This window comes from Strigops habroptila, chromosome 3 (assembly GCF_004027225.2).
Source record: "Strigops habroptila isolate Jane chromosome 3, bStrHab1.2.pri, whole genome shotgun sequence".
Classification (NCBI taxonomy): domain Eukaryota; kingdom Metazoa; phylum Chordata; class Aves; order Psittaciformes; family Psittacidae; genus Strigops; species Strigops habroptila.
Genome location: NC_044279.2, coordinates 88,390,659 through 88,406,090, shown reverse-complemented (window position 1 = coordinate 88,406,090; position 15,432 = coordinate 88,390,659). Strand labels below are relative to the sequence as shown.

Genomic DNA, 15,432 nt, shown 5'->3' with positions numbered 1-15,432 from the left:
CTTCATTTTCTTCTGTCTTTAAATACAGTTCTATAAAGCTTTTTCAGAGAGATCATTTTGTAGATATATAAACGTAATTACATAAATACAGTTTTTCTCCTAAGGAAATAAAGCACTACAAGCTGTGTGACTTGGGTACTTAGAGGATTATTTTCATCTTGCAATGCATGTGAGAGTCATTCATTTTATCAATATTTTAAGAAGAAATATTTTAAAAGAGTTTATTAAAAAAGAAAGGTGTTAACAAAAGGTTTTGGGACTGCTTTCCTCTAGCCCAGGTAACATTTTTGAAGATGTTTTGGGTAATGAAGCCCCTCATGCTTGGCAATACTAGTAGGATTTTTAATGAGTATTCAGTCCCTAAAGGTAATTTGGTCTGTCCATTTTTTAATCATGGGAACAAAATTATTTCAACCCTTATCTATCATCTGTTGTGTATTTAGGAAGCAATGTGTGCCTTATGGTCCCTGTTCTTCAATGTCAGCAGTGTAGTATTAAAGGCAGTAGAGAGTAAACCCCAATTGAGAGCAAAGAGAACAAACATAGAGTGATAGTGTGTCATTTGTCTGTTTGATTACAGTTATATTGGAGTATAAATTTACATTACCAGTAAGATACCAGCATAAAACTAGGCCAAAAGAATCAGCTTAAGGAGAAAGAGAAAGTTTTTTTTCTTTATACTTAGACTTTGTGGCACTTCCAGTTTCTCCTTCTGTGCCTCATGTGCTATTGCCACATTTCCCTCTTCTTTTATTTTTTTCTTCATTCTTCCATTGTCACATTTTCCACGGCAATCAGTGAACTCCACAATGTAATTGAAGATCCTATTACATCTCCATTAAAGAAAAACCCCAGCAACCAACTTCAGCCATGTCACACTTATCTTCCTTTCAGTAATGAACATGTGCTTCTCTACTTCACTCTTGCACAACGTGGGGAAAAAGAGGAAAAGAAAAGGTATTGGTTGATCTTTCTTCTTTCTTCCTTTTCCTCAAAGGAGAGGACAACAGTGTTTTTGATAGATTTACCCTTGCAAGACAAATGAGAACATCCAAAACTTTATGGATTGGAAATCAATGTGCATAAAGGATGAAAAATGGGCAATGTTATCAAGTGAATAATTTGCACAGCCAGTGAACTCCAGAAAAAATAGGCTATTTTCCTATCCCTGGTTAAACTGGCAAACTCCAGCATAATCAATTCCCACTGTGTTTCCTAACCTTCCTTATAAAGCATTCCCCTCTCTGCCACAACACACAGTGTTTGTGCTTCACAGTGTTTGTACTTGCCTTACAATGGTCCCAACTGTGTACTGATAGAAGTTTAGTGCGGTTTTGGAACTATTTAATTATATTTTTAAAAGGGTGGTCAGCAGTAATATTTTTCCCCTGTATTTGAAGTGGTTGCCCACATTTTGTGTGCCAAATTAGTAATCTTTCTTTTAAAATCTTACCCTGATATTCCCTCACTTTGCTACACTGAAGTTCCATATTGGAAACTGTATTAGGGAGAATATTTGTAGCTAAGTGCATGCAGCTAAATCTGGTAGAGCTCTTTGCTGATGAATAAAACCTACAACCAATTTAAGAACAGAGCATTAACTGCTCTTTTGCATCAGGGAACATGACTTTTGCATCAGTAAGGCTTTGTACCAATTGATTGTGCTTTTAAAGTATGAAAATGGCTGTTCTACTTCTTAACTATTCTGTCCTGGCATTTTTCATGGGTAGAATATAATTAGGTTTATTTGGAGGACTCTGCAGAATGTCTGTTAAGTGAAAACGTGTAGGTGGAATCTTTGCCCTGTTAAAATAGATGAAACATTTCCATTGCCTGGAATGAAGTTAAAGTTTCTAACTGTGGTTTTGTACAAAATGAGCTAAGAAGAAGCAGGCAAAGTTCATCAGTTGTGGATATTCCTTATCTCAGATGTAACTTGTCATAAGAAACCTAAGCCTACACTGCTCAGTTTCCATGACTTAACACCTTCTGACCCTTACATCATCAATTCTCAAAGTAGCAAAAGAGATGCCATTTGGGTCAATGAAAAATCAGGGTAGTTGTAGAAAGAATCAAGTGTACATCTTTAGAAAATATTCAAACAGCTGGATTTCTTGTCACTGGAACTCTCATTCTGTATTGGAAAATGTATTTATTTATGAGAGCTAAGAATTTAATGAAAATAACTGCCATGGATCAGAGTGTTCAGGATTCTCTGTGCTGAGTCCAGGAATTGGGAGGTAGTGGTATGCCATTAAGCAAGGTCATTCATGTCTCCCGAGATGGTTAAACCAGAAGTGACCTAACTTTTGTAGCTTTCTATGACTCAGTGAGAACAGAATTGCATCAAAACAAGCACATTCTTTAACGAGCCTGAGGGTCTAGCATGTCACTTGTTTCTTCATATTTGCTTCTTTGGTCAGTTTGTGTCTTTAGTTGCAGTAGTATCTATCTCAAGATGGAAACAATCAATAGAGATGAATAATGCAAAGATGGCCATTATACCAGACACATTGTAACAGAGCTTATAGACAACATACAGGAATGAATAAGAAGTTAAGTAATGATGAGGAGAGAACTAAATAATGGAGAAAAATGTTTTCCCAAACTAGTACAGACAGCTCAAATACGGGTATGCATCAAGGAGGAAAGTAAATCTTTGGACATTTTCCAGCTGTTGCTGTTCTAATTTCAGAGATGCATTTGATTCTCATCACCCACTGTCTATATGAAAATACTCTACCTATCTAGCACTAGAAGCCATTTTCCTTGCTTATGTTAAACACTTGTTAAAATAGCCTGTATTTTATCTCGATTGTCTTGTGGCAATTTTTTATAATTATATTCCTGTTTTCATTAAGGGGGAAGAGTAAGGTGTTAATGAGTAATCAGACCAGACTACTACCACCATCACTAAGAAAGAAATCAATGTAAGTTCAATTTAGTGGTAAAGGAACCTAACAACATTAGTTTCTCTGATAATGGAATAATTATGTAAAGGGATCAATGTATTCACAGGAAAGGCTGTTGGAATCATCTTATTGTACTAGTATTTTGCTTTGTTGCTGATGACTTTTTCTCTGCTCTTCTCACTGGCTTTACAAATTCTAGTGAAAACCAAATAATTTTTTTTCATGGATAAAAGTATTTTTTATACTATTAATTAAACCAAGAGAAATAAAATTACTTTCATGTCTTGCATTATTTTTAGCTTTATTTTCTCTTCATAGTGCATGTGTTATTGCAGGAGCTAAGTGGAATTAGCTTTTTAAAATGAGCAATATTGTTGATTATTATTATTTTTGGTAATTTCAATAAGAAGCATCTAGTGCTTGTGCAAATGCAGAAGAAAGCTTAATTTAAAATCCTAATTTAAATCTTCTGTTGAAGAACAGTATCTAGCCTAAATACTGTTGTCAATGCTGCAAGGGTAGAGCTAAATATTGTCTTGTGGGTATTTCAGGTACTTATGGTGCAGTTAATCGTAGCGGAAACTATGTCTATCCTTTATTCCTAAATAAAATGGTTTGAAAATGCAAAGAATTTAGGATTGTTCTAGATAAAATAGCCTAGAGTTTGTTGGTTTATTTGCAAATGTCGCTTTGAACTATGACTTTGTATTAATGAGCCTCAGGTCTGTGTGTTCTTGCGCGTGGCCTCACCTCATTGTTCTCTGTGACTGGATGTTAGCTTTGAGAAATTATTTGTCTTTGCATATGGAAAGAAGGGTACGTGCCATGTTCAGGATGACTTTCATCGAATTTGCTCTACCGTACGGATTGTCTTAAAACAACATATATTAGCAAGTGAAAAAAGTAACAATATAACTTTTAACTGCTTGCAGTGACTTATCTTAGTTGCAGACAAAACAAAACAGATCTTGCAACTTCAGGAATTGTTCCCTTCTGATATCTTATTATCAGGATACTAATTCTCTTTTATCTATAAAACACTTCTCTTACATGATCTATTTTCTGCTTGTAGGTATAACTTTAACTGTCAAAAGAAGTTTGCAAAGAGCTGTTGCAATAACCAAGGATTCATGATATTCAACCACTGAGATGTGTTCATAGAAAGAGACTTTCCACTTGGAGGATTTTCTCTCTGGAGACAGACTTGCCAAAGATACCCTATAGAAACCTCGGGGGCTTGTCAACAATGGGGGAATTTTTATGATATAATGGCTGGTGACTGGGAAAGGCTTTTATTGATTTCTGTATCTGTTTGTAAAGGAAAAAATGGCAAGTGAGTTTATGACAGTAGATAATAAAATATTACTAGATAGATAGGAGAAAGAGCAACATGGAAACAGCACCTCCTATTAGTGATGAGAATGGTAGTCAGGTAAGTAACAATGGGAGTGGAAAACAGGTAGTGCTAGTCCCAACAGTGTCAGCAGGAACAAGAGACTGCTTTTTAATTCAGGGAACCTATGGGACAAAATGGAGGCATTTAGTGAATTCATTCAGAATATATAGTATTATACTACTGTAAAAAACCCCAGCGTAGTGGAATAATGTTTGTGACAGATGTGTTGAAGGTTTTGCATAGTTCAGGGAAGAAAAATGGGAGAGAGAAAAGTATGCAAAATCCAGAATAGATATGAGTTGATGATTGATTCTAAGTGAGAAGAATTCTAGGCAAAAGCACAGCTGTAATTGAGGTTGTCAGTTTTAATAGGACATATTTTGATACATAGGAGGATATGAATGGGGAGGCACTGGGATTTCTTTGAGTCAGAAGAGGAAAATCTATTAAAATGTATATATAAAGTGTGGGAAAGGGGAGGGAAACTTTTCAAAGACCTCTAAAAATAATGAGAAAAAGATCATTTCTAGAAGAATGCAGGATTTAAGAAAAAGAGCCTCCAAAGAGTAGAACAAATGGATTGATGAAGAAAATTATCATATTTTGGAGATCAAGAAATACAGGGGTGAAATCAGATTTGACAAAAGTTAAACAAAGTTAGGTTCTACAAAGCTTATAAAAAAAAATCAGGTATATTATAATCTATATGAATAAAAAGAATAATAAAATCAGGGGCATGGTCAATCAAATTGAAAATTGGAATATTATACAGAGAGAACCGGATTATCTTCAAAACTCAAATTTATAAAACTATACAATATATTCCTGGTGACAGGTAACCACAACTTTCATTAAAAACTGGATGGATGATCTGGAAGAAATGACAGAGAAGGACCTGCTATACATCTGAGAACGGCTGTGAGAGACCAACCAGACACAAGAGTGAAGAAAAGTCAGATGTGATTGTAGAAAGTCCAGCAAGGTATTTTCAATGGAAGAATATTCATACTATTGCAGAACATTGAGATCTCACTTGGGAAGCCATGTACGATGTGAGTCACCCATTCAAGAAAGATGGGGGATGGAGAGATGCAGAGGGCCTAGAAGGGAATGGCAAATATGTACTAGAAGAAGAAAAGTGCTTGACAGGCTTAAACAAAAGAGAGACTGACAATAATATATATATGTATTAAAAATGTGTCAGAAGTGTGAATACTAGAGAGTTAGAAGACATATACATGTATAACATGGTAAAGTTTGCAACAGTTTTCAATAAAAGAGCTGTAAAATAATTGCAAAAATTGTGCAAGTGTAATGTTACACAGCACCTGGAAGGTTTTATATTTTGCTACATAATTGTCATTTTCTTGATTCAGGGTTTCTTACTATATATATTTAACCTCTGATGAGCAATGACTTAAAAATCAAGCTTTTCACGTTTTGAGATTCATTTTCAGGCCCTGCAGACAGGCAGATTCGTTCGAGTCTGTGATGCATTAGAGCTACTTTTCTGCTCTTGGATAGTACAAATACAAACATTCAGGATCCAGTTGTTTAGAGTGTCAGCACTGAATAGACATACATGAATTACCAGATGGTTACTTTGTTTTAGGTATGACAGATCTATGGCATGGTATTCCTGGTTTATTATCTGTTTATTTTAAAGCACCTAACTTAGGGCTGGGGGAGTAGAATCTTCAGAAGAAATAAACATCTGCTGCTATTGTTAGTCTGAGAATTTTCACTCCATGATGTTCTTATCCTGTCTGACAATAGAAGGAAAAACAAGGGAGCATCGTGTAAGTGCCAGTGTATGGGGAGAGGGCAATGTGCATACAGCGTTATGTAAGAGTTTCTTTTTGTCGGATCTGAAAACATCTTTTCTGTGGTAGTTCACATATAAATGGTATGAAAATAAGAATTTAAATGATAGTCTAATATCAAAAAATGGATTTCAAAATGGATATATTAGTTTTGTATCCATCTATTTCTAAAAAAATAAAAAACAACCACCCAAAAAAAACCCAAAACCAAAAAAACTCCCCCAAACCCACTAGTGAATATTGCTACCTTTGTTTTTAAACCTGAAGCTAGATTTTCACTTGGTCTAGACAACTTTCTTTCAGCATTTCAGTTTTAAAAGATTGTGAATGTTTATATTTACCTCAGGTAATTGGTATCCCATAGATATAAAAGGTGGATGGTGGACTTGATTGTGCTTCTTATTGTCACAGTGCTCTATCACTTTTTACTGTAAGACTGTATTTTCAGATACTTTTATAGCCTTAAAATGCATGTGACCTTCCCTCCTTCCCCCACACATACAGAGTGTCTCTTTTTAGATATCTTTTGCCTGCTATTTCATCTGAAATAGCTCAGCTGTCTGAAACTGAATTAAGGAAAAAATTCTTGTTACCCATGCTTTTAAAATCATCTAACCATTTAATCTAAATGATCTCATATGATGGTGCAGAGGCTTAAGATCACGCCTATCTTTTGCCTGAGATTAGTTTTTTCCATCTTTATGAAATTTGCCGATCAAGCCACTAGTCTCTGAAAAATCTCATTTTACAGACATTTACTAGAAACATATGAAGTTTGTTAGCGGAAGTGTCTTAAAATGCCCTTGGCTGTTATCACTCCTCCCTGCTGCAATTAATTTTCCTGCAGGGACTCAGCCCATGGAGACCTCACAGCCTGAATTCCTCATTAGCTCTCTAAATAGCATCTGCAAATGGTACCTGTGGTACCAGCAGAGGAAAGCCCATTCCATCTTGACCTTGCTTGTTCATGCTATTATGCATTGTTGACTACAGGACATGCTGAGACAGTGAAACATGGAGTGCTTATAGGACACTGCCCTAATGGAGAAAACTGAAGGGTCCTCTTGAACATTGACTACACAGAACACAACAGAGTTGCACTGGACTAATTTGCTATATAATGTTTAATTAAATTCAAGATTTCAAGTCCATGCACTCAGACGTACTTTTCTGACTTTAGGAAAACTGAATCTAAGAAGGCTTTCCAGATGGGTGGCTGGCATAAGGAAACATTCAGGGTCTAAATTACTAGCATTGGGCTGCTTTTTATTTGTTCATTTATTCATTTGTTTTTCTTCTTCCCTAGAACGTTTCTGGGGAAAGGAGGGAGGAAAAGGAAAGAAAGTGCTCTGGCCTATTTATTTTTTGAAGGAAATTGATTTTCAGTAAGATTTTAATCATAATATTGAACATTATACAAGAACTTGGAAGTACTAGAAGAGAAACGTTACCCCTTCAGGAAATGAAAGGCCTTTTACTCAGCACTGTGTTTAAATATATAGTGAGGGTAGGTAATTAAACAGTGAATAGGTGCTCACTTACCAACCATAGAACATACAAATCTAACCCGAGCATACACATGAAAATACTCATGCATTCAGGTTGCCTTTAGTACATACCTCTTCACATTCTATAGTTATGACATCTTTATATGATGTTGTGTCATAACGAATGGGAAGATAATCTCGCTTCTCTGCTGTTCCTTTTCCTTCACTCAAAGTATTAAACAGAAAGTGATAAACACAGCAATTTTAATGTTGGAGGAAACTGCCATATTTTTTTTTTTTTACTCCATTTTTCTTTTAGGTTTATTTCTCAAGCTCCATTTTCTTTACACATATCAAAAGAATGCAAAGCATAAACCCTTCTGAATCATATTTTCGAAGCTATTTTTGTTATCATCTGCATTGTTCTTATCTGCTTGCTTTTCAATTTGTCCTTTTAGAATGTCATGTCCCAGACTGAATGCAATCAGTCTTGCTGTGGAAGCTTGAACATTGCTGAGCAGAACAGGATTATTGTACTGGTTTGACACATGCTGTTACTGTTCCTGTAATCAAGTGTAGCATTGGTCCTTTTTCAGTATAAGCATCTTATATACGATTCTCAAGCAGTTTATGATTTAACATATAATAACCATATCTGTCTTTGTAGGAATGTTCCATGGCCCACATTTTGCATAAATGTTTGCTTTTGGTTCAATATTCAGTACCATTGCAATTTTTTTCTTTACCAAAAAAATATTTGTTAAAATATAAATACAAAATCATTAGACAATGGAAAATTAAGGCAAAATGAGTCTCTGTGGCAGGGAAAAATGCAGAGAATATGTTACAGATTAAAAAAAAATTTAAAAAAAAGGTAAATAAAATACACTCAGAATGGCTTCATCTAGGTGTGATTTAAAGGTCCCCACCAGAGAGACTTGTTTATCCAAAGTACCAGAAGCAGTTTGGAATTACAAGGTGGTTATAAGTAGGTGCAGAAAACTGAAGAGCAGAGGGTCTGAATGGAAACTCTAGAAAAAAAAGGTGCAACCTGATTAGGTCATGTAGTAGGCAAGTTGCAAGATAGTTAAGTTCAGATGAAAAGATGCTCCATAGAACTAAGCTTAGCAAGTGCTCTTGCTTGAAGAGAGCACTCTGCCCAGGAAACCTGTGGCCTGGCATTAGGGAACTTGCTGGGCAAATTCAGGAATGCAAATAACTGGATGGTTTCTTGATTTTGGTTGCTTTTAACTGCTTCGACCATCTCTGCAATATCTACTTGTAAATGCTGAAATTAAGTATTGTCATTCCTTAAAAAAAGAAACAGCCTTACTTTTAGGCAACTGGGATTTGAACTGGATTATCTTTACTTGTTTGAATAGCCCCCTTGGCATCCTTTTACCATTTCTGGGGGTAAAGTGAATGGTGTTTGAGTTTGGCCATAAAAGGCACTGAGCAGCCCCAGTTCCCATTGTATGCAAAAATCTTATGCTTGTTTTTCAGAATAATCCAGAAAAGCAATTCTGCAGTAGCTCCCCTATGAGAACTCTAATTCCACTCCAGGAGTACTTTTGCATGGACTAAAAGTGGCCATGTTGTCAGCTAGTGGAGAACAGGTATTAGACTTGAAATTCACTCCCTAGTTTATCTCATAATAGCTTCCATCTGCAAACAAGCTCAGATCATTCCTTATTCCTCATTTATGCAAACTCCTGCAACAGAAGTGGAGAGAAGTTTGCTTGAATAAGAGCAGGTTAAAATCTCAGAATGTAGATGATTTCTCTGAGAGTTGTGGGCACTTAGCACCTTGAAGGTTTGGGCCTGTAGGCACTTATCTTCTTCTTTACATTCAGACAAGTTCCTGAATGAGACTGAATACCATATAAAAATGAATGCTTAGTGTTTCTGTTGCTGTAATTCTATTAGAGAAAGTGGCTGGCTTATGAGGAAAGCCAAATGTTATATTAACGCATTAACTAGTCCTAACACTATCAAGCTTCCCTTACTTTTCATTATAAAAGTAGTGAAGTCAGCTTTTTATGGCAGTTATCAGCATTATGAAATGCAGGATAAGACATTTACTAAATTTTCTATTGGACCATTTTTTCTATGTGAGATTTAGGATAAGTATTTCAGCAGAAATCTCCTCATAGCAGTGTATTCAGTTTGATTTTAGTGGGGAAGAAAGTGCATGTAGGCTAGGAAAATGGGCAAGTGCAGGGTATTTGAGAGCTGTCTTTTGTTCTGTTGTACACTGACATGTAGGACAGTGGAGTTTTGATCCCTGAGGTGGCTTTCACTGCAATGCTACGGACAGTAAAGGCACCGAAAGTACTGGATTGTAAAAATGCTTATTTCATGAAAAGGTGATACTTTCATGGGGAAAGACCCTCCCCATGGTGCTTCGATGGTTTTGTTTCTCTCCAGGATCTTTCTTTGTATCCTTTACCCTGAAGAAGACCAAAGGAGAGCGAAGGTACCCCCACTCTTTGCCCTTCTATCTTCACTAAGCTTCTCATCTTACCACCAAGCATATTGAGGTGCCGTTCTTTAGACTGGCATTGTATGTTGTGGTATTCCATTTATTTAATGGCATTTGCCAAGGTGTGCTGTCTGAGTCTGTGTGTTTCTCTGAGTCAGTGCTTCCATGTGCTAAGAACCACGCAAATGAAGTGCAGTTTGCCTCTTACTGAATTATTCACAGATCTGGAGAAAAGCAAGTTCATCCCATAATCCTAATCAAAATACATATTTCTGTCTCATCTTGCTCTGTGGAAAATCTTTTTGAGAAAAGGCTTAACAGTGAGCCAAGGCTCCTTCACCTCCTATGCTGCAAGCTGGGGATTTGCACATGAAGGGATCCATATCGTAAAAAGATTCCAGGATAACAGTCAAGTACTCTGTTATGGTAAGAGAAACCTGGAGAAACCATGTAAACTCAGATGAATTATTCTGATGTGTATGCAAAAAAATTTATTGGCAGAACTTAACAAAAAACCCAGGCAAATCTATGCTGTGTGCCCAGCTGCTGGATTACACATGGCAATGTCTATGGTCACTAATGAGGGGGTAAGCATTGTGGTGGGTGAAGGAGTAATAAATTTCCATCTGAACTGATTACAGTGCTATAGTATACAAAAGCCCAAATCAAGTTTTTTATAATTTTAGGTTTTGTATGCCCAATCAAAATTCTGCCTTGTGATTACAGTGAAGGATATAATTTCGTGGTAAAGACCAAAAGTGAGAAATCTATGTGAATCTATTTTGGTAAGAATGCAGATATATTGATTTTGGTTACGCTAACCATTTAAACCTCCAGATTTTGATGGTAATGTATGTAAAGTTAAAAAAACTCCAAAGTTTAAACACCTCGGTGGTGGTTGGTTAGGAGGTTAAAAATCATGCTGAACCTGGACATACTGTCCAGTTGCTCTGGACTATTGCTTCGTATAATTCAAAATAAAGAATAAAGAAACTGGTTGCATTTTGGCACTGTGAATTACCTGACTAAATCGGGTACAGGCTAAATGTAGTCTAACTCCCCAATGCAAGCTGGAAACTGAACCTAACCTGCATTTTGCTCTCACAGTGAAGAGCTGATACATTCATGTGTACTCTTAGAAATATATATGTCGTTGTGAGATCTATTTTAAGTTCCACTAATATTGGACATTATTATATGTCTTTACCTGCAGAATACTCCCTGCACACATTTTAAATGAGGTTATAAAGAAATACAGTATAAAAAAAATATATATTATTTCTTCCAGTAAAGCTGAAGTTGCATATAGTGTCCATTTGGGTTACAAACTAGGGGCTGAAATGTTTTTTAGATTGTGATCTAAATAAATCTTTCACCATTAAATCCAGGGTACTTTGAGGAGGTGTTATAAAGAAATGGGAGAAAGTTGTAAGATAGAAGTTGATAAAAGACTTATTTGGTGTTTGGGAGTTCTGTGCGAGCAGCTAAAAAGTCTTTGGAACAGAACCAATCTTTCTGTAAAAGCTTTATTGATTATACAGGGAAACATCTATTTTAAACACTTCCGTAGCACTGTGTTGCCTGAAGAAGCAAAATCTATTACACTTTGATTATGAACTTTTTGTTTATGAACTCAGCTGTCTTAGCGGACAGCTGGAAGAAACTAGCATTATTATTTCTTCTGTCTATAAGGCAGAGTTATTAAAAACTCGTATTTTTCCCATGCATGTACTGCTGCTGTTTTCAATACAATCGGTAGCATGAAGTGCTTTGCCATGTGCTCCAGCTGGACCCAGTGCATACTGCTGGCTCCCGGAATGCGATTTCAGGACAAATAGCTTCCCAGGTCCAGACCCTTGGGGCAATGTGTGTACCATACACCTCTAGTGAATAAGATCTGGGCTGTAGTCCCTGATTTGTACTTTTGTAATTACTCAAGTTGCTTTAGGCATTTAGCTAGCTGTAGGTGATTTAGTTGTGTTAAGAGAATGACTCAAATATATCTGTGGTTAAATAGGCTGTGAAATAAGCTACCGATACAACCGTCACTCATCAGTATGAATGCTGCTTTATACAAATTTCCACTTCTTTTTGACCGAAGGAAAGGTCTGAGCTAGAAAGATGAGGGAGAAGACAGTGAGTCCTTTTTTTTTCTGTTATTTAATATGGTTGAATGTTAAGCTGCAGTTCAAGATAGACTGAATTTGGCAAGTGCTTTCCCTTGCAAGGGAAGGCTGCAATAAATCTCCACCTCATGGCAAGAATAATAGATAATGGTGCTGATGAGGGTTAGGAAAGAGTGGGTAAGAGCATAGTGAGGCTCAGAAGGAGAGCAGTATCTCATCTTTAACCAGCAGCGGTTGTGAAACCGGTGGGAAGTGCAGGTCATCTCTGCATGTGGTGTTTGAGATTGGAGCCATTGGGACTGAACCAGGTCTTTGAGACCAGAAAAGGTGAATTGTGTGTATACTGTGTGTTCACATATTTCTTCTCCACTGTCTCCAGTGATGGGTCTGACATTTGACATCTCATTGAGGGTGAAATGATCTGACTGCTTGTTCTAGCACTGGGTCTTTTTTCAATTTGTGCTCATGATCAATCCAGCTGAAGTTGGTACCTCTATGTTCTTTAACTCCCAGGAAGCATGCAGTTGATTAAGTTGACTCAGAAATAGCATCTTCAAGCACCTTTTTTTCTTTTTTCCCCCCGTCTTTCTCCCCGAAAGCTCAAAGCATGTAGAGAAAAGGGTGAAAATGGTAAAAAAGCCTTACTTTCATCTAAATCTTTCTTTGGAGCTCACAGTTCTTTTCACTCCAACTGACCCTCATTTTTGACTGCAAGAAACAGACTCTGCTGTGCACAGCATGTTTTCTTGTTCTTCTTGTAATACCTTGCCAACCTGACAAGTTTTAATGCCTCCTTGCAAATGTTTTTAGCAACAAAATAGAAAAGGATGTGGAAAAGATTTCTTGCCTGTAATATTAAAAGTTAGAGTATGTTCATTTGTATGACAGCACTGGATAGTTACTCTTTCACCAAAGACTTGAATCTCTTACAAGTTGTGGACAAATACATAGAAAGAGCCTCAGAACACTCATAGTTCTCATCTAGTCTATTTTACTCAGTCGTTCTTACTCTGAATGGTGGCTTTAGCAGTAGAAATCTGGTAGGTTATCAGGCATTTAAACAGATTAAAGTTCCTTCTTTGGAAGCTTGGGCTTTTTTTGTTTTGGTTTTTTTATTTTCTGAAGCAGAACAAGACTGTAGGAAAGATTTACCGAGGACTTAATAATGCAATGAAACAATAAAAGAGTTACAAAATTAACAAACTCCCTACCTTTAAGATGTATGCATATCAGCTTTCATGAGATTCTTATTTGCTGTGAAATTGCATTTTCTATTATAGTCTTAGAGAAGTGTGTGTAAAATAGCAAGCATTTAAAACATTCCAAAAATAGCATGTTAGGATTACCTAGTGCTTTTCTCTGTACAGGTATTAGTCTAATCCAAATGTTTTGCTCAATATGAACAAGAGGGATTTGTAAAGATTGCTGCAAGTATAGCAAACTGTATAATTGGATGAGTGGAAAGTGGGTTTTTTCCTCAAAATGGCTTTATTTAGATGAGTTTCTTCCCAGCAGAAGTTCAGTAATGAATGTGCTATCACCTTAAAACGCCAGCCACACTTAAATGTTCAGGAGAATTTCCAGAACCTCTATAATGGGCAATACGGGAATCATTGATTTTAGGGAAAGATTACTCCCGATTTCAATTAACTAGCATCTTGAATGATTAGAAAAGTAGAATTCTGTCTCACCAAATGGACTGTGATTGCTTTCTGGTGTAAGTCTAGTTGGTGAAACTGTTAATTTTATGAATTGCTATGGCACAGAACCTGCAGCTCACAGGAGTGGGCTGACTTGGGTAGTTTGGAGCTATTTTTGCACCCTTCTGGTATTGGTTTGCTGCTAGTTGTGAAGTTCCCCTCACTTTAATTGAGGTAGCTACCTTGACACAGGCACTATTGGATCAGTGTGATATGAGCAACAGAGGGAAGCACTTCAGATAGACTCCTTAGAAAATGTTTCCATATGAGAGAGCTCCTCAAGACTGACTATCTTCTTTCCCCAGGAGAGTAATTCTCAAGTATGTTTTACTACTTTGAAAGAAAAAACTGAAATGTAATAGATAATATTATTCTTGAGTCCCTTTTGGAATCTAGCGCAACTGCTAGACTGCGAGATAATGATCACAATGGGCTTCACAGCTTGGAAAAAGAAATTAGATGAACCCCCTCTCTTTCCGTTGATATCTCATTGCTTTTACAGCATTATAGAAACCAAACAAAGGCCTCAGATTCACTTTTTAATAGAGCTTTTAACAGAACTTTTAGGTTCATTTCTCTTATGGGTTCTTTTTTCATTTTTCTGAAAGACCACTGAAGTGATATTCTACTTTTGATCTAAAGGCCACTGAAGTTCATGGAAAAGTACTCTCTGCCTTTGGGTTTTGATTTGCACCCATTATATTAAGCCATGTCTGAAAACATTCTCAGCAGTGCTAGCTGGTAATCTGCGAGCAGTTAGGAATAGGAATAGTCAGTTCAGTTTGGAAATATCTGAGGACTCATATGTTCTGAGCATTGCCATTTCTGTAACTTCAATTCTGAATAGAAAATACTGCAATGTCACATTTCTGAGGCCCAACTATAAACTGCTTTTACTGCTTTTTTACCATTAACTACACCAGCTTCTACTACCTCATGCCATTTTACAAAGCAGTCTAAGCTTCAGGAAATGCATGGGTTTTTTAAAGGTGTTTTACCTCAATTTAGAACTTTATATCTGCTGAAACAGTGCTGTGTGAGTAGATATGGACCTCTAAATAAATGTTTGTGATCTTTAAGAAATTTACCTGAATTCAAGGTTTCTGACTGACAACACCTCCTGATCTATCCATGTTGTCTAAAACTCCACTACACGCAAGGATGAATGGTATTGACAAGCTTTAAATTGGGCTTTTTTAGTTTTACTGATATTAATTAAAAAAGAATTGAAGTTTGTTCTCTACAGTAGTCACAAGGAAGGAAGATTATATTAGTGAAAAAACATGTGGGTAACTTACAAATACACCTACAGTACCAGCCAGACATTTTCAATGCAAACTGGACTCTTCATGCTACATTAGTCAAATTTAACTTCATTGACCTTCATCTGCATTTTGGGATAATGTTAATCCTCTTTTTAGGCTTTAACAGACTTCAACTGCCAGACCAGAATATATATGTTTCTGCACATAGCTATATGAACAGTTGCTATAGGCTAGCTACAAC

The 15,432-nt window shown here is 36.5% G+C and overlaps 1 long non-coding RNA gene across 1 annotated transcript; it reads left to right on the top strand.

The window, feature by feature from the left end:
• Window positions 1–82: 82 nt before the first annotated feature.
• LOC115605776 lies at window positions 83–5,523 on the top strand. Its single transcript, XR_003990717.1, has 3 exons — window positions 83–957; window positions 2,862–2,930; window positions 3,985–5,523. It is a non-coding gene; the product is annotated as an uncharacterized LOC115605776 (long non-coding RNA).
• The last annotated feature ends 9,909 nt before the right edge of the window (window positions 5,524–15,432 follow it).